Consider the following 19151-nt stretch of genomic DNA (forward strand, 5'->3'; position numbering starts at 1 on the left):
GGTACTGGGGGGCCAGGGAGTGGAGGGATTTGTAGGTAAGGAGGAGGAGTTTGTAGGAGATGCGGTATTTCACAGGGAGCTTGTGTAGGTGAATGAGAGTGGGGGTGATGTGCTGCCAGGGTTTGGCGTGGGTAAGAACCCTGGCAGCGGAGTTCTGGACATATTGGAGCCTGTCCAGGGTTTTACTGGAAACCCTGAACAGGACTCCATTGCAATAGTCCAGATGATTTGAATTGAAGCTATGGATCAAGGTGTGAGCAACAGTGTTTGAGAGTGACAGCTGGAGTCAGGAGAAGTTCTTGAGGTGGAAAAAGGTAGATTTTGTGACGGATTTGATGTGTGACTGGAAGGAGAGGGAAGAGTCCAGGATGACGCCCAGGTTGCAGACTTCAGGGGATGAGGAGATGGAGCAACCGTTGACCTCAAGGAGAAATCCCGAACCTTCTGGAGCAGCGCCTTAGGTGCCACAACCATGAGCTCTGTTTTTTTGCTGTTTAGTTTGAGTAGACTGGACGACATCCATGATTTTGGCAGTTGATTAGGCAGTGAAGGTTCCTTTATGAAATGTTATCCACTGTGTTACTGGTATTGTCATGCGCTATCTCTGTCATATGCTCTGAATAACATATTTGGCAATACCATGTATGAAATAGTTTCAGTACTTTCTAATGAGCCTAAGTGGTGCTTCCATGGTGTAATGGTTAGACTCTGAATCCAGTAACCTGATTTCAAATCTTGGTGGAACATTGTTTTAAGAGGAAGTACGGGTAAAATGGATTGCAGGGAAACTCCTGCAAGGTGGACCTTGTTTGTCAGTTCCTGGAAATATCTGAATGAGTGTGCAGGGATGGGTATCAAGGACCTTTCTCAAATTGGTATTGGTCTGTGATTATAATTGCATTGTAAACACAAAGAATGCATACCATAATTCATATGTGAACTTGTTGTCTTTACAATATTTATACTCATACTATAACAATTAGGCTAGTGCTTTGCTAAGTGCTATGTGGAGCAAAAATAATAGGTCTGGCATTTGTAACCCAGTCAGGATGGCCGAGCGGTCTAAGGCGCTGCGTTCAGGTCGCAGTCTCCCCTGGAGGCGTGGGTTCGAATCCCACTTCTGACAGCCAGTGTTTTTCACAGTTGCTTGTAACACAATATTGGGAAAGAAAAGTTGACCTTCTCTAGGTGATGAGCACTTGATATGAAAGTTTCAGTCTCTACACTCAACTTGTGCTGACAAAGCAATGTGTTGGTGTACAGTGCCTGTGCTACTATGTGAACTGTAAAACGAGTAGACCTCGTCCTTCAACCCACATGAATGAGCATCTCCCACATCCCCTCTTGTCTGTGAATGGCAAATTAGCTAGTTATGCCAGGTTTGTGTGTGTTCACCTGCGGTCACGTAGTCACCATATGGTCCAGTCTTGCTCAAAGGTCTGCCAGGATACAAGTAAGAAAAAATAATGTCTTAAGAGACATTAATTTATTATTAGCCTATCTCAAATACCATACCAGATAACTTCATAACCAGAGCTAAAATATTCATCTTCAACTTACAGACAGTTGCTAGCGGAAGTTAGCAAAGGTCATCAAGGTAGCTAGCTAGTGGTTAAATTTTCTTTTTTTCACATGATCTATCGCTGTTAATTGCTGTATGTATCTCTGTCAAATACTATGTATTATAGCTTTTATTGACACTAATATACATATTGTATTGCATTTTTCTACGACTGTATGGAAACAAACATGAAAATCTGTGTACTGAATTGGGGGTTAGCACTCAGACCATCCGTACAATTTGGAATTACATGACTTGCAAATGACTGAATCCTTTGTGGTTACTGTTCTTACTGTAATCTATTTGTGTTATAAATGACAACAAAATACCATTACCATACATTAATATGGAAATTGACACTGTTCTCCACTAGCTTGTCAAGAGCCATTATGCAACTGAGTGTGTGGTTCCATGGTGTAATGTTAGCACTCTGGACTCAGAATCCAGAGATCTCAGTTTAAATCTCAGTGGGACCTGGTTTTAAGAGGATGCACAGTTTTAAGACTGCAACCTGTCTACCTGCCTAAAGGATGTACCTTCACATAATATTGTCAGTAGCTGACAATTGAGAATTTGTGTAAAGCAAATGTAGGTTTAAGTTTGAGTTGGTTTGTTTTTGTAAAAGTCTGATTTCTTTGTACATAATACTTTTCTTGTATGTTAATGCATCATGAGGCCTGATAATTCTGACATTCAAGTGGGAGCATTGACAGAAAGGAGTTTAATCTTTCATCTGACTTTATCAGCACCTGGAAAAAACAATTTAAAAAAAAATTTAGGTCATTTGTTTTTGTGAAAGATTACATTTTTGAGGTTTTCATTTTTGTTGTCTGTGAGCACAGCGTTGGCTAGCTATATCTGTTTTTTGTGTGCTCACCTTTGATCACGCAATCTTGATAAGGTAAATTCACCTCAAAGACCACAATTCCCACAATGTAAGGTCATTGTTGGGTGTGGTTCCATGGTGTAATGGTTAGCACTCTGGACTTTGAATCCAGTGATCCGAGTTCAAATCTCGGTGGAACCTTCTTTTAAGAGGAAGTATGGGTAAAGTGGAATATTGGGAAATTTCCTATCATCCACCTTCTTTGTCACTTCCTGGAAATGTCTGAATCTGTGTGCAGGGATGGCTACCAAGAACCTCTGGTCTGTGATTGGTAACAATTGCATTGTAAACACAAAGAATCCACCACTTATATGTGAACCGTTTTGTCTTTACAATATTTATACTGATACAATAGCAACTAGGCTAGTTCTTTGCTAATTGCTATGTGGATTAAAAATAATAGGTCTAGAATTTGTGCCATCGTCAGGATGGCCGAGCGGTCTAAGGCGCTGCGTTCAGGTCGCAGTCTCCCCTGGAGGCGTGGGTTCGAATCCCACTTCTGACAGCCAGTGTTTTTCACAGTAGGCCTAATAGATGCTTGTAAAACAATGTTGGGAAACAAAGGTGGTGACGAGTGCTTGACCAAAAGGCCAGAAAGTTTCAGTCTCTGCACTCTCAACCACACACAGCAATGTGTTGCGGTACAGTGCTAATATGCGCTTGATGAACTGTAAAACAAGTGGACCTGGTCCTTCAACCAACTGACGCGAACAAGCATTTCCCACATCCTCAGTTGTCTTAAAACATATAGATAAATACAGCCAGGATCTAAAAGTGTAGCGTGTAGTAAAACAAATATGAAAATCTGTGTACTGAATCGGTGGTTAGCACTCAGATCATCTGTACAATTTTGAATTACATGACTTGCAAATGAATCCTTTGTGGTTACTGTTCTTATCATATGCTATTTGTGTTGTAAATGACAGCAATATACCATCACCATACAGTAATATTGAAAATGATAATAATATCTTCTCCACTAGCTTGTCAAGAGACATTATGGTCTTGAACACATGGTTCCATGGTGTAATGGTTAGCACTCTGGACTCTGAATCCAGCGATCCGAGTTCAAATCTCGGTGGGACCTGATTTTAAGAATATGCGCAGTTTTAAGACAACCTGGACACAGATATGAGATGAAACGTTCCAATGAAGTAACTGCGGAAAACCTCTGTTTTTGGGACAGCAAAAAGTCATATTCAAAGAAGTGAAATGCTAACAATAGGCTGAAATCATTCAACAGAGTAAGAAGATGTAGAAACATTAGAAATAATTACAAATAATTTCCAAATAGTAAAAGTAGGCTAAGGCTTAAAATACATGTAGGTATTATTGTATATGACTTAAATATAGAGTGAGTATTTTTTGCTATTTAATTGGATGATGAAGAATCCATTCTGAATCGTCGGGATCCTGTTGGAATGATGACTCCTTTTTTTCCAGTGATCTGATTGGTCAGTGGTCAGGGTGTTGACAGGTTGTGATCCGATCTTCTGAAGTTAACCTGCTCCAGAGCAGTTTAGCTGTTCAGCCTAAATTTCCATGGTGGTGTACCCTGGTAAGAAGTGAACCACCGTCGTAACCCTGAAAACCCAGGATTAAACCTGAAGTTTCCTCACTAACTACAGATCCTGCTTCATAGTACAGGCCCCAGGAGTCCATTCCAGAAAGCAGGTTCAACAAAATCTGAGTCTAACCCTGAATTTTCAGTTTATGAACCCCGAGATGGGAAACTCTGAGTTTTCAGATCCAGAACAGTTGATCAGAGTCGGTTCAATCAACTCTGAGTACGTTCACTCTGAATTAAGTGCGTGCATGAACAAAAGAAGCCATCATCAATCGAGCCCCAATACTATGATTCACCATGGCAACAGGTAAATAAAAGACAGAGCCTCCATTTTAATCCAGTAGATGTAGAGATATTAATGCATGTGTATGCGGACCGTGCACATTTATCTTTAAAAAAAGAACCTAAGTCAGAGTGGGGAAAGTGTCAATAAGTTAACACAATTCAGTTTTATTCAGTATTGTCTATTAATTCATCATTTACCATACTTATATTTGCTTAATGATGATAAAGTGGAATCTGACCGTTTATCAGGCTGTAGCTACATTACATTTTAAATATACAGTATTTATTCAGCTTTTATCTGACGAGGGACAAAACACAGGAGATGGCACTGAAGATGAAAAATATGGTTTAAGATTTAAAAAATATATAGATCAAAGCACATAGAGACATGACTGTAAGCTCACAGTCTGATCCAGTAATAATGTGTTTGGTGATTTGCACTTGAAAAGGCATCGAGGTTAAAACACAATAGATTTTAAAATATTAGGTATCTATTTATATCTTGTTTCAACAGCTTTCAGTGATGCTGCTCGAAAAAGCTCTATACTGATTTTTTAGATTTAAACTGAGATTACACATTATGTGCAATAAATATTTCAGGTCAGGAGCTGCTCTAACAAGCTGACAGCTGTCTGTCTCACAGTGTTATAAAAGAAGGACATGCAGAGGTTTTATTCTGAGCTGAAGGTGAATTCATGCTGTGTTATATTTGAATGTGAGAGCAAAAACCACTGTTCAAAGAAATGACTAATGCACGTAAAAGCAGTAATTTTAGAAAGTCTTGAATAACTAAACTAATATTCAACCAGGATTTTGATCCTGACAGACAGTAAACCTCCACTAATGAATGTGCTTCAATATGCGCTTTGATATGAACTGAATGAGGAAATGAAACCGCATATCTTGCTCTGTAAGAGGGAGGAGGCAGAGAAACTCAAGGTTTGTTGAAGAAAAGCTGCCAGTGAGCAAGTTAACTTCACAGAGTCAGTCACCATGGTAACTGACCCCGAGTTTAAGTTACCTCTCTTTCTGGAATTGAAAATCCAAATTTCCTCATCTCAGAGTTAACAAACTCAGAGTTTTCACTAAACCCGCTTTAGTAACATGTGAAACATGTTTTCAGAGGAACTGAAAACATGGAACTGAAAAAATGTAACATTAATTCTAATAATTCTGATTTTCATGTCAGAGCATTGACAGAGAGGGAGTTTCATCTTTCATCTGACTTTATCGGCACCTGGAAAAGTCAAACTCTTTACTTTTAAAATTTGAGTTAATTTGTTTCTGTGAAAGATTACATTTTTGGGGGTTTCTGTCTTAGCTAGCTATGCCTGGTTTTTGTGTGCTCACCTTTGATCACTCAGTCTTGATATTGTAAATTCTCCTCAAAGACCACAATTCCCACAATTTAAGGTAGTTGTGGGGTGTGGTTCCATGGTGTAATGGTTAGCACTCTGGACTTTGAATCCAGTGATCCGAGTTCAAATCTCGGTGGAACCTAGTTTTAAGATGAAGTACGGGTAAAGTGGATTGGGAAATTGCTTGTCATCCACCTTGTTTGTCAGTGCCTGGAAATGTGTATGCAGGGAGGGCTATCAAGGAACCTTCTCAAATTGGTATTGGTCTGTGATTGCTTAGAATTAAGTTGTAAACACAAAGACTGCATACCATAATTCATATGTGAACTTTGTTGTCTTTACAGTATTTATACTCATACTATAACAATTAGGCTAGTGCTTTGCTAAGTGCTATGTGGACCAAAAATAATAGGTCTGACATTTGTAACCCAGTCAGGATGGCCGAGCGGTCTAAGGCGCTGCGTTCAGGTCGCAGTCTCCCCTGGAGGCGTGGGTTCGAATCCCACTTCTGACAGCCAGTGTTTTTCACAGTTGCTTGTAACACAATATTGGGAAAGAAAAGTTGACCTTCTCTAGGTGATGAGCATTTGACAAAAAAGATTTAGTCTCTACACTCTCAACTTGTGCTGACAAAGTAATGTGTTGGTGTACAGTAGCTGTGCTACTATGTGAACTGTAAAACGAGTAGACCTCGTCCTTCAACCTACTGACATGGCTCACGTAGTCACCATATGGTCCAGTCTAGCTCAAAGGTCTGCCAGGTTACAGGTAAGAAAAAATAATGTTGATATGAGTGTTGATATACAAACATTAATTTATTATTAGCCTATCTCAAATACCATACCAAATAACTTCATAACCAGAGCTAAAATATTCATCTTCAACTTTCAGACAATAGCTAGCTGAAGTTAGCTAAGTTCATTAAGGTAGCTAGCTAGTGGTTGAAGGTTTCCTTTTTTCACGATCCTCTATATCGTTGTATGCTATCTCTGTCAAATACTAAGTATTATAGCTTTTATTGACACAAACATACGTATTGCATTTTTCTACAACTGTATGGACACAAACATGAAAATTTGTGTACTGAATTGGTGGGGGAATTGGTGGCAAGTGACTGAATACTTTGTGGTTACTGCTTTACTGTAATTTATTTGTGCTATAAATGACAACAAAATACCATCACCATACATTAATATGGATATTGACACTATTCTCCACTACATTGTCAAGAGACAGTATAATGCTTGATAAATGGTTCCATGGTGTAATGGTTAGCACTCTGGACTCTGAATCCAGCGATCCGAGTTCAAATCTCGGTGGAACCTTTTTTTAAGAGGATGCATAGTTTTAAGATTGCAAACTGTCCACCTGCCTAAAAAACCTACTTTCACTTTAGTGTTATTGACAGAAAGGGAGTTTCATTTTTCATCTGACTTTATCGGCACCCAGAAAAGTCAAACTTTTTTTAAAAATTTGAGTTAATTTGTGTCTTTGAAAGATTACATCTTTTGAGATTTTTCGTTTTTCTCTTGTCTGTGAACACAGCGTTAGTTAGCTATGCCTGGTTTTTGTGTGCTCATCTTTGATCACTCAGTCTTGATATTGTAAATTCTCCTGAAAGACCACAACTCCCAACATGTAAGGAAGTTGGCAGGCATGGTGTAATGTTTAGCACTCTGGACTAGACACAATTTTTCCATTGTCTTAAATATCATGAGGGCAGATGACCTGAATACATTGGGCTAAAAAGTTGATCTTGAAGTGAAAGTCTGGCCAAGGAGGGAGCCGAGCAAGTAGCAAAAGTTTAATAAGTTGCTTACGTTAGGCAGTAAAGGTGCCTTTTTAAAATGTTATCCACTGTGTTACTGGTAATTTCATACGCTATCCCTGCTTTATTCATTCATTTATTTTAATGATCTACACTGTCAGTTTGCCTGACTTTGTCACTACTTGCAGCCATACGCTGAGAGCGGTGCCTTTTTTGCCTCAAGAGAGTCCATCAATCATTGCTAATTGCTATGTGGATCCAAAATCATAGGTCCGGACCTTCAGGCGAAGTCAGGATGGCCGAGCGGTCTAAGGCGCTGCGTTCAGGTCGCAGTCTCCCCTGGAGGCGTGGGTTCGAATCCCACTTCTGACAGCCAGTGTTTTTCACAGTAGTCCTGAACGTTGCAGCTAAGACAACATTGGGAAAGACACTGGATGATGAGCGCTTGTCTCTGAGCGGCGCATTAGCCCGATATACCAGATTTATGTGTGTTCACCTGTCGCTTGGAAATGACTGAATCCTTTGTGGTTACTGTTCTTAATGTAGGTTATTTGTGTTATAAATGATAGCAAAACACCATCGCCATAGGCTAATGGGGAAATTGACACTGTTCTCCACTAGGTTGTCAAGAGACATAATGCAACAGAGCGCATGGTTCCATGGTGTAATGGTTAGTACTCTGGACTCTGAATCCAGCGATCCGAGTTCAAATCTCGGTGGGTTTCAAGACTGCCACCTGTCCACCTGCCTAAGTAACCCACCTTCACCTGATGGCGTCAGTGGCTGGGAATTTGCGACTGATATCAAGACTGGTCAGTCGCTCAGTGATCGCAGACTGCTCTTCAGATCGTCCAATTCTCCTGAGGGACCTGTGAGGTGACTTTACGGGTAGTTGTGAGCTGTGGTTCCATGGTGTAATGGTTAGCACTCTGGACTTTGAATCCAGTGATCCGAGTTCAAATCTCGGTGGAACCTGATTTCGACAAGATTTGCACTTAAAATGCAGTGACTTTTGAAAATGTGAAAGCTCTGCCCTCTTTTTGGAAGACGCTGTGTTTTTTGAAAGACTGAATCCTTTGTGGTTACTGTTCTTACCATAGGCTATTTGTGTTATACATGACAGCAAAATGCCATGGTCATAGGCTAATATGGAAATCGACATTGTTCTCCACTAGCTTGTCAAGAGCCATTGCACAACCTAGTGTGTGGTTCCATGGTGTAATGGTTAGCACTCTGGACTCTGAATCCAGCGATCCGAGTTCAAATCTCGGTGGGACCTGGTTTTAAGAAGTCGCGAGACCATTTACAGGTAAAATGCAGGGACTTTAGTCCTATCTTGTCAGCGCTTGTAAATGTGGAAATAGTGCCCTTTCTTTGGAAGACACTTTGTTTTTTGAAAGACTGAATCCATTGTGGTTACTGTTTTTTCAGTCTATCTGAAAGTCATGGTGATCTACACTTAAGAGATATTCATCTTTTGATTATGTGGAAATTGACACAATTTTTCAATTGTCTTGAATATCATGAGGGCAGATGACCTGAATACATTGGGCTAAAAAGTTGATCTTGAAGTGAAAGTCTGGCCAAGGAGGGAGCCGAGCAAGTAGCAAAAGTTTAATAAGTTGCTTACGTTAGGCAGTAAATGTTCCTTTTTAAAATGTTATCCACTGTGTTACTGGTAATTTCATACGCTATCTCTGCTTTATTCATTCATTTATTTTAATGATCTACACTCTCAGTTTGCCTGACTTTGTCACTACTCGCGGCCATACGCTGAGAGCGGTGCCTTTTTTGCCTTGAGAGAGTCCATCAATCATTGCTAATTGCTATGTGGATCCAAAATCATAGGTCCGGACCTTCAGGTGCAGTCAGGATGGCCGAGCGGTCTAAGGCGCTGCGTTCAGGTCGCAGTCTCCCCTGGAGGCGTGGGTTCGAATCCCGCTTCTGACAGCCAGTATTTTTCACAATAGTCCTGAATGTTGCCGCTAAGACAACATTGGGAAAGACACTGGATGATGAGCGCTTGAGAAAAAAGCCACAACGGTTCAGTCTCTACACTCTCAACCTCTGCACAGAAAGCAATGCGTTGGTGCACAGTAGCTGTGCTGCTACTATGTGCTCCATAAACTTGTAAAATGACTAGACCCGCTCCTTCAAATCACTCACTGAATGATCATCTCCCGCATCCCCTCTTGTCTCTGAGCAGCGCATTAGCCCGATATACCAGATTTATGTGTGTTCACCTGTCGCTTGGAAATGACTGAATCCTTTGTGGTTACTGTTCTTAATGTAGGTTATTTGTGTTATAAATGATAGCAAAACACCATCGCCATAGGCTAATGGGGAAATTGACACTGTTCTCCACTAGGTTGTCAAGAGACATAATGCAACAGAGCGCATGGTTCCATGGTGTAATGGTTAGCACTCTGGACTCTGAATCCAGCAATCCGAGTTCAAATCTCGGTGGCACCTGGTTTCAAGATTGCCACCTGTCCTAAGTAACCTGGGAATCTGCGACTGATATCAAGTCTGGTCAGTCTTGATATCAGTGATCACAGACTGATCACTCGCTCTTCAAATCGTCCAATTCTCCTGAGGGTCCTGTGAGGTGACTTTACGGGTAGTTGTGAGCTGTGGTTCCATGGTGTAATGGTTAGTGATCCGAGTTCTAATCTCAGTGGAACCTGATTTGGAGAAGATATGCACTTAAAATGCAGTTACTTTTGAAAATGTGAAAGCTCTGCCCTCTTTTTGGAAGACGCTGTGTTTTTTGAAAGACTGAATCCTTTGTGGTTACTGTTCTTACCGTAGGCTATTTGTGTTATACATGACAGCAAAATGCCATGGTCATAGGCTAATATGGAAATCGACATCGTTCTCCAGTAGCTTGTCAAGAGCCATTGCACAACCTAGTGTGTGGTTCCATGGTGTAATGGTTAGCACTCTGGACTCTGAATCCAGCGATCCGAGTTCAAATCTCGGTGGGACCTGGTTTTAAGAGGTCGCGAGACCATTTACAGGTAAAATGCAGGGACTTTAGTCCTATCTTGTCAGCGCTTGTAAATGTGGAAATAGAGCCCTTTCTTTGGAAGACACTTTGTTTTTTGAAAGACTGAATCCATTATGGTTACTGTTTTTCCAGTCTATCTGAAAGTCATGGCAATCTACACTTAAGAGATATTCATCTTTTGATTATGTGGAAATTGACACAATTTTTCAATTGTCTTGAATATCATGAGGGCTGATGACCTGAATAACTTGGGCTATAACATTGATCTTGAAGTGAAAGTCTGGCCAAGGAGGGAGCTGAGCAAGTACCAAAAGTTAAATAACGTACTCATGTTAGGCAGTAAATGTTCCTTTTTAAAATGTTATCCACTGTGGTACTGGTATTTTCATAGGCTGTCTCTGTTATATTCATTCATTCGTTTAATGATCTGCATTGTTAGTTTGCTTAACTTTGTCACTACTTGCAGCTATACGCTAATAACGGTGCTTTTTTGTGTTGCTCACCTACGTTGCGGTTGTGTTTACATTCTGTGGACTGAATAATGGATGAGAGAGTCCATCCATCATTGCTAATTGCTATGTGGATCCAACATCATACGTCTGGATCTTCTGATGCAGTCAGGATGGCCGAGCGGTCTAAGGCGCTGCGTTCAGGTCGCAGTCTCCCCTGGAGGCGTGGGTTCGAATCCCACTTCTGACAGCCAGTGTTTTTCACAGTAGGCCTAAAAGTTGCTGGTAAGACAATGTTGGGAAAGACACTGGATGATGAGCGCTTGAGAAAAAGCCACGTGTCAGTCTCTACACTCTCAACCTGTGCACAGAAAGTAATGTGTTGGCGTACAGTAGTTGTGCTACTATGTGCTCCGTAAAATGGGTAGACCCACTCCTTCAAAATACTGACCGAATGATCATCTCCTGCATCCCCTCTTGTCTGTGAACGACGCATTAGCTAGATTTACCAGATTTATGTGTTTTCACCTGTGACTTGGAATTAACTGAATCCTTTGTATTAACTGTTCTTAATGTAGGTTATTTTTGTTATAAATGATAGCAAAACACCATCGCCATAAGCTAATAGAGACACTGTTCTCCAGTAGGTTGTCAAGAGACATTATGCAATAGAGTGCATGGTTCCATGGTGTAATAGCTAGGTAGGCTGTCTGCCTACCTAAGTAACCTACCTTCACCTGATAGTGCCAGTAGCTGGAACATCAAGATTGGTCACTCAATTTGATCACCTGTGAGGTTACTTTACAGATACTTGTGAGCTGTGGTTCCACGGTGTAATGATTAGCACTCTGGACTTTAAATTCAGTGATCCAAGTTCAAATCTTGGTGGAACCTTTCAAGAAGGTTTACAGTTAAAATGCAGTACCTTTTGTCTCGTCTTGTTAGGACTTGAAAATGTGAATGCTGTGCCCTCTTCTTGGAAGACGCTGTGTTTTTTGTAAGACTGAATCCTTTGTGGTTACTGTTCTTACCGTAGGCTATTTGTGATATACATGATAGCAAAATACCATCGTCATAGGCTAATATGAAAATTGACACTGTTCTCCACCAGCTCAAGAGTCATTATGTGAATGAGAGTGTGGTTCCATGGTGTAATGGTTAGCACTCTGGACTCTGAATCCAGCGATCTGAGTTCAAATCTCGGTGGGACCTGTTTTTAAGAGGGTGCAAGATGATTTACAGGTAAAATGCAGTGACTTTAGCCCTAGCTTGTCAGCGCCTTTAAATGTGGAAACAGTACCCTTTCTTTGGAAGACCCTTTGTTTTTTGAAAGACTGAATCCATTGTAGTTACTGTTTTTCTATTCTGTCTGAAAGTCATGGCAATCTACACTTAAGAGATATTCATCTTTTGATTATGGGGAAATAGACACAATTTTCCCATTGTCTTAAATATCATGAGGGCTGATAACAGGAATAAATTGGGCTAAAAAGTTCATCCTGAAGTGAAAGTCTGGTCAAGGAGGGAGCCGAGCAAGTAGCAAAAGTTTAAGAAGTTTCTTATGTTAGGCAGTAAAGGTTCCTTTTTAAAATGTTATCCACTGTGTTACTTGTAATTTCATACACTATCTCTGTTATATGCACTGAATAACATATTTAGTGATGCCATGTGTGAAATAGTTTCACAACTTTCTTATGAGTCCAAGTGCTACTTGCATGGTATAATGGTTAGCACTCTGGACTCTGAATCCAGAGATCTGATTTTAAATCTTGATGGAACTTCGTTTTAGGGGGAAGTACAGGTCAAGTGGATTGTAGGGAAATTGCCTATCTTCCACCTTGTTTGTCAGTTCCTGGAAATATCTGAATGAGTGTGCAGGGACCCTTCTCAAATTAGAACTGGTCTGTGATTGGTCAGAATTGCATAGTAAACACAAAGACTGCATACCATGATTCATATGTAAACTTTGTTGTCTTTACAGTATTTATACTCACGCTATAACAACTAGGCTGGTGCTTTGCTAAGTGCTATGTGGTGCTTGAGACACAGTCAGGATGGCCGAGCGGTCTAAGGCGCTGCGTTCAGGTCGCAGTCTCCCCTGGAGGCGTGGGTTCGAATCCCACTTCTGACAGCCAGTGTTTTTCACAGTAGGCCTTCTAGATGCTTGTTACACAATATTGGGCAAGAAGGGTTGACCTCTAGGTGACGAGCGCTCGACAAAAAAGCCTGAACATTTCAGTCTCCACACTCTCAACTTCTGCAGAGAAATCAAAGTCTTGGTGTACGGTGGCTCTGCTGCTATGTTTTTGATGAACAGCAAACATTGTTTAGCAAATCAAACATTGATTTGATTTGAATGAGCAGATGTCAGTGGAACCTGGTTTTATGCACAGTTTTAAGACTGCAACCTGTCCACCTACTTATGCATAATAACCTACCTTCACCTGATTTTGTCAGTAGCTGGAAATTGAGAATTTGTGTACAGCAAACATTGGTTTGATTTGAGTTAGTTTGCTTTTGTAGTCTGATTTCTTTGTACATAGTAGTTTTCTTGTAAGTGAATGTATCATCAGGCCTGATAATTCTGATATTCAAGTGAGAGCATTGACAGAGAGGGAGTTTAACATGTAGCAAAAGTTGAATGAATCATTTGGGTCAGCCAGGAATGGTTGTTTTTTCACAAAATTATCCACCACGTCACTGGTATCGTTCCATGTTTTCTATGTCATACTGTATGGTCTGTATAACATTCATGGTGCTATGATGATATGAGCACTCTGTGCATCTGAAAGATTCACAAGGCTACAGATTAGAATTATTCATGTATTAAGTTTGTTGTTAAAATTGTTATATTGTCAAATATCATTTAGCCTGGTAACTTTGATAACCTGATTGGTTTTCAAGTGAGAGCCTTAGAGGAACCTGAGCATGCTGCAAAGTTAAATAAGTTGGTGAATTTTGCCAGCCAAAGGTTGTATTTTCTCAGCATTATAATTAAGGTTATCATTGTGTTGCTTGCACGTTTTTTTCTACAGTGAGTATCCAAACCCCCAAATGTTATATTAGAACAAGTAACATTTTGATCACATTTTTATTTACAATACTACAGCAAACTAGCTCTAGTAGCTCTACCAAAATTTCAGCTGACAAACTCCATGGTCTTCAGCTAGATATGAGAAGCCGCTTTTGTTTACTTCTGTGTGAAATTGAAGACTCAGAATCAATTTTCGAGTGGTAAATCTGCCACCATTATTAATATAAACTGCATATTTGCTGGGCAAGAACAGAAATCATAGAGCATAGAAACAGTAACTAAGTGGGGTGAGGCTTTGCAAATGGCCATTGACCCTTTTGGTAGCGTGCAATGTATTTTCAATTAAATAATGTAGATGACATGCAGTTTGTAGTTATTTATAAACACTGGTGATTCCTAAGTGAGGTCTTGTGAGGATGATTAAGAAACTGAAAGGGCCAGGAATAATTTTCATGGGACCATACGCAAAAAAAATCATCCCACAGTCCAAAGACCTGCAGGTTTAGTGAACTGAGAAATCTAAATTGTCAATGTGTGAATGTAATTTGTAAATATGGTTGTATGTCTACAGTATATGATAGATCTGTCCAGGGTGTATGACCAGTGCATGCTGGGAACTAAAGTTTGTTTAGTAAGATAGAAACAGAAACTGATTTTTTTAAAACATGGAGGGAACACAAAGACTGGGTGGGCCTCTTTTCTTTCTTCTTCTTGTAATTCCATGTGGGATGGGTTTTTTGTTTTTTGGGGGGAGGGTGGGGGGTATTAGTAATTTTCTTTGGAACAGTTCATGAAAACATCTATCTGGGGTCTGGTAGTTCTCCTTGAAAAAAAAGTTTTTAAAAAAGTGTTAAAATTGTAGCAGTAAGAAAGCAATGTATTCTATATTTGTGGTTTGTCTGAACTAACAAAAAAAGGAGCGCCTCAGAAAATCAATCACAGTACCACACACACTGTTTGATTGACAGTTTGATTAATCATCGCAGCTATTATTACTAATAACATGTAAATAGCATATTAGGGGTAGTTTAATCCAATGTGTCATTTTATAATCTCATCCTTGGTTTTCTGTGTTAAAAAATAGTAACTATAGCTGTAATTTTTTTTGTTTTGTTTTGTTTTTGTTATGCAATATTTCCTTCTGAAATACAGTGGAGTTATAACGACATAAAGTGACATAAAATGGAAATAGTACCTCGAAATTGTACATAAGTAGTACTTGAGTTCTAAGTTATTGTCCATTGAGTTTATTGGGCAAATTCCACTTCTTAAAATATTCATGTTTTTATTCCCTACTTCCCCTTTAAAACATAATGGCAGTCAATTGGGAGTGTGGATCGCCCTTTTTTTCCTTACAACGTGGCCAACCGGAATGTAAACAAAGGATCTCAGTCACAAAAAGGCTCACAATCATTAAATAAACCTTCCTCTTTTTTTATATCTCAGACGTCTCTCAAGCACCCTCTAGCCAGTATAAATATGCACACTGATTATTATATCTCAAGATAATAGAGATAAAGAAATTGGAACAATTAGACCCGCCTCGAAAACAATTAAAACATCTATGAATTTAAGGCGGCAGACGTTTCGCTCATGGCAGCTTAAGTATCTTTTCAAACGAGTATCTGGAACGGGGGTAATTGAGAGAATAAAGAGCCCCCAGCAGAGCAAGGCGGTGTAACACGACGCTTCAGGAGTTGCCATCATCACATGGCAGATGGAAATTTCCACTCAGTCTTCTTGCTTGTTAAATGGGAAGGGTCTCCAACTCTTGTTTCCACTAGTCCGCCTCCTCCTCCGCCTGCTGCAGCTGTTCGCTACACTGAAACCCTGGGTAAGACCCAACATTTAAACATCTAGTCTTTACTTTTACTTTTTTCTATCTTGCATGTGATTTGCTGGTTAATTTGGACCTCCATATTTGATTATGCGGAAGCGGGCAATTTAATTCTGATTATTTATTTGACTTGAGGAAGCGGCTCTGAGGACCTTGTAGCCTAATTGTCAATAAAAGAAAGCTTACCTGTGCATAAGTGTGCATGAGTTTAATTGGTTTCTAAAGCCGTGTTTATTTCTTTGTATTAGTAGACAGCTTAAATGTATAAACAGACTTTAAATGTAAGCCAAAGAGCAACAGTAGCAGCGCGTACTGAACGCTTCCTGCAGGGTGTTGCCTGAAGTCAATATAAAGCGGCGTTAAGCGCCAAACACGCGTCTTTATTTATACCAGAGAATTACTCTTTATCTTGGTGCATGCTGATCATTTACACTCCTGTCTAAATTTCGCTCAAAAACACATTTTTCCACTTATGCTCACCAGTTGATCACATGAAGTGAAACTGTATTCTGCACGGGGCTGATGTGTTTTGCATGCGCTGCCTTTCCGTATTTACTGAGAGAAAACACAAAGGCGACTATTAGTGTTTCCAGTTTGCATCATTTAGGCTGCACTGTCTGCTGCTAGCAGCCTGTGTGCAGCTCACACATCATAGCAGACATAAATTAGAGTATTTGTTTTGAAGAGATAACCAGACGAATATATGAAGAAAAAAAAAATAGCTGAAATATGGATCATGGATTTATGTAACAGCAGACAGTAGCATGCTGAGTGTGGCCTGCAGGGCTCAGAGGGCTCATAAATATGTTATGACTGCAATCACGGGCTCAAACTGTTGCCATGTTCTGGTTGAAACTATTGTACAAAATTGCTGTGATCATTTTAACTTGATTTGATGGCAGTGCAACATATTCTTTATTTTATATCTTATATATTTTACCTTTTCATATTGAATTTACTGTTGTTTAATTCAGGGCCTCCTCTCTTTGATGCTGTAAGTACTCAGTAATAACTCTGGGGAAGAAAATCTTCTGGATTTGACGATAAGACAGAACAGTATTTTTAAAGTGTTGAGTGGGATTTTCCATAATGTGCCTTTGCTTTAGCGCTTTTCAGACATTTGCACAGTTGTTGTCACTTACTTTTCTGTGATCCTGTATGCTCATCCTTGTCTTAAGCCAGTTTTTAGTTAAGCATTTGAAGCAACACGCCCTGTAATCCCCCACCACATACAGCAGAGTAACAGCTCTTGACTGAAAACAAAGACCAGATTCAGCCAGGAGAATATGGCTTAAGCATATTTGAGTGGTGAGTTCAGTTTCTGTCATTGCCATTCTGACCGCTAAAAATACCCAGTTGCCACACAGTACATATATATATATATATACAGTCAGACCTGCTCTGTTCTCTATGCACCTTGCGTAATACTGAACTAGTAATGTTTTCCCTCAATGAACCTCTACCTATTTCTTTGTCAAATGGCCCAAGTGGGAGTGTTGTATGATCATTATCAAAGTTGTGAGGTGCACAGTCATGGTGATTAGGAAAAGGCTGCTTCCATGCAGGCACACAGAATAGTTTTCTTTAAATGAATGTGCTTAACGTGAAATGGAAAAAGAGAAAATAAGAAAGAACACAAATGTGACGAGTGGCTACCATTCATTAAAGAAGGATTGCAGGGGACACAAGGTGTAATTAAGTTGATTAAAGTTTTAATGGTAATCTGTAGTTTGCATTATTAATCCCTTTTGTTTAAAGGGGTACTCCAGCTATTTAGTCACTTCAATAAAGTTGGGCGACTTGCAAGAGATAAATTAGAAAAAGAATGGTCAAAATTGAAGCAGCAGAAGCCAAGATACCCTGACTTTTAGTCCCTAGTATGGATCCTATATTTCCCATAGTGCACCTAGATGGTGTCTGGCCTTAAACCCTCATTGCCTGGTAAATGCCGACACCTTTCAACCTCCATTGCTCCAGTTTGTAATGCAGGCTTTCTGTTAAAATGTTTCATTGCCAAGCCCAAGCTTCGAAAAGCCAAATGATGTCACAATGACATCAGGTTGATTTTCTCAAACTCTGCTCCGTCCAGAAGTGCAGAAGACTTGATACAATTATCTTCACAGCCTGAGGAGGATGACTCAGGACAAGTAAACTGACCTCCATATGTAAAATCATAGGAGTGCCCCCTTAATGTTGCACCACTTTAAACCATTTTGTTAAACACTCAAACACAAAGACTCCACAGTAACTTCATAAGACTGCAGGTGAGGGGCAATGCCGGCACAGGTTTAAACACCTGTCAGCATGTTGGAGCTTGGCTGTGGATCCGCACTCCTCATTGGTTGTTGGGAGACTGGAATGACACATGTAGGTCAGACCCTGCTGGGAAGCTGGGGTTAAAGCGCTGCTGGTGCTGGCTGATGAGCAAATGAGCTGTGAGCCAGATGCCGAATCAGTTTCAAAGGAGTGGATATCACTAACACAAAGACACAGTGAGGCAGTGTCACAAGGGGAAAAAAACATTTGGCAATTTTCCAAACTGCTGTCAACACATTCAATTGAAATCTGAGAAGGTGGCACACTGTACAATATAAGAAGCTGCCTATTTTTACCTGCCGTATTGCATAATTTGTAACTCTGAAAGTGCATTGAGGACACTTGTGGTGTTCGCAAATCAATAGCCGTGCAAAATTGCTTTATAGCTTTTAAAGTGTGAAACAATGTTGATACTTACAGGGAAAATCCCTTTCACCCACCACATGGTGGTCAGAGGTCAGAGGTCAGCTGCAGGGGTTCAGAGTCTTGCTGAAGACCTTATAAACATGGAGGGATGTTTGCAGACACAGCTGCTTGAATACTTTGTTCTCGCTACAAAATTCTTTACAGCTTATGCCCGCTGCTGACAACGGGATAGTTTACAACTGCTTCTGTCACCTTATTTAAAATGAGCATTACTGATTTTACTGAATAATCGTTTGAGTCATTTTTTAAGCAAAAATGCCAAACATTCCCAAGTTCTAGTTCCTAAAAGTGCAAAGACTTGTAGTGAACTGAATATCTTGGAGTGTTAAACATCACCTTGGGCTTTAGGAAATTGTGATAGGCATTTGTCTCTAATTTCGAACATTTCACAGACTAAAAACATAATCAATTAATCAAGAAAATAAGATTGATCGATAATGAAAATGATTGTTAGTTGCTGCCCTTGTCTGTACAATAAACATAAAGCTACTGCCAGCAGTCGTTTAGCTTAGCTTAGGATAAAGACTGGAAATTGGGGTAAACTTAATACTTACTATACAGACAAGAGAGTGATATCAATCTTCTTATCTGACTTTCACCAAGAAAGCAAATAAGCGTGTTTCCTAAAATGCTGAACTATTCCTTTAAGATTGC

At 39.9% G+C, this 19151-nt stretch overlaps 1 protein-coding gene and 16 non-coding genes across 19 annotated transcripts in view; all 17 read left to right on the forward strand.

The window, feature by feature from the left end:
* slc38a4 (solute carrier family 38 member 4) overlaps positions 1-19151 on the forward strand; it is a 64340-nt gene that overhangs the window by 10558 nt on the left and 34631 nt on the right. Inside the window, exon 1 of one of the 3 annotated variants that reach the window (XM_042403569.1) lies at positions 6404-6425. The exons of 1 other annotated variant lie outside the window; for it this stretch is intronic. The gene's annotated coding sequence lies outside the window, so the exon portion shown is untranslated. Of the gene's footprint in view, positions 1-6403; positions 6426-15593; positions 15753-19151 lie in introns of those variants that run through there. One more of the 3 variants, XM_042403564.1, reaches the window with a different exon arrangement.
* On the forward strand, positions 1044-1126 carry trnal-cag. The gene has a single exon. It is a non-coding gene; the product is annotated as a tRNA-Leu (tRNA).
* On the forward strand, positions 2517-2588 carry trnaq-uug. The gene has a single exon. It is a non-coding gene; the product is annotated as a tRNA-Gln (tRNA).
* On the forward strand, positions 2870-2952 carry trnal-cag. Its single transcript has one exon. It is a non-coding gene; the product is annotated as a tRNA-Leu (tRNA).
* trnaq-cug lies at positions 3463-3534 on the forward strand. The gene has a single exon. It is a non-coding gene; the product is annotated as a tRNA-Gln (tRNA).
* trnaq-uug lies at positions 5728-5799 on the forward strand. The gene has a single exon. It is a non-coding gene; the product is annotated as a tRNA-Gln (tRNA).
* On the forward strand, positions 6089-6171 carry trnal-cag. Its single transcript has one exon. It is a non-coding gene; the product is annotated as a tRNA-Leu (tRNA).
* trnaq-cug lies at positions 6911-6982 on the forward strand. Its single transcript has one exon. It is a non-coding gene; the product is annotated as a tRNA-Gln (tRNA).
* On the forward strand, positions 7715-7797 carry trnal-cag. Its single transcript has one exon. It is a non-coding gene; the product is annotated as a tRNA-Leu (tRNA).
* trnaq-uug lies at positions 8329-8400 on the forward strand. The gene has a single exon. It is a non-coding gene; the product is annotated as a tRNA-Gln (tRNA).
* trnaq-cug lies at positions 8633-8704 on the forward strand. Its single transcript has one exon. It is a non-coding gene; the product is annotated as a tRNA-Gln (tRNA).
* trnal-cag lies at positions 9293-9375 on the forward strand. The gene has a single exon. It is a non-coding gene; the product is annotated as a tRNA-Leu (tRNA).
* On the forward strand, positions 9826-9897 carry trnaq-cug. Its single transcript has one exon. It is a non-coding gene; the product is annotated as a tRNA-Gln (tRNA).
* trnaq-cug lies at positions 10344-10415 on the forward strand. The gene has a single exon. It is a non-coding gene; the product is annotated as a tRNA-Gln (tRNA).
* Positions 11052-11134, forward strand: trnal-cag. Its single transcript has one exon. It is a non-coding gene; the product is annotated as a tRNA-Leu (tRNA).
* trnaq-cug lies at positions 12025-12096 on the forward strand. Its single transcript has one exon. It is a non-coding gene; the product is annotated as a tRNA-Gln (tRNA).
* Positions 12933-13015, forward strand: trnal-cag. The gene has a single exon. It is a non-coding gene; the product is annotated as a tRNA-Leu (tRNA).

The sequence above is a fragment of the Thunnus maccoyii genome, chromosome 23, assembly GCF_910596095.1.
Source record: "Thunnus maccoyii chromosome 23, fThuMac1.1, whole genome shotgun sequence".
NCBI classification, from domain to species: domain Eukaryota; kingdom Metazoa; phylum Chordata; class Actinopteri; order Scombriformes; family Scombridae; genus Thunnus; species Thunnus maccoyii.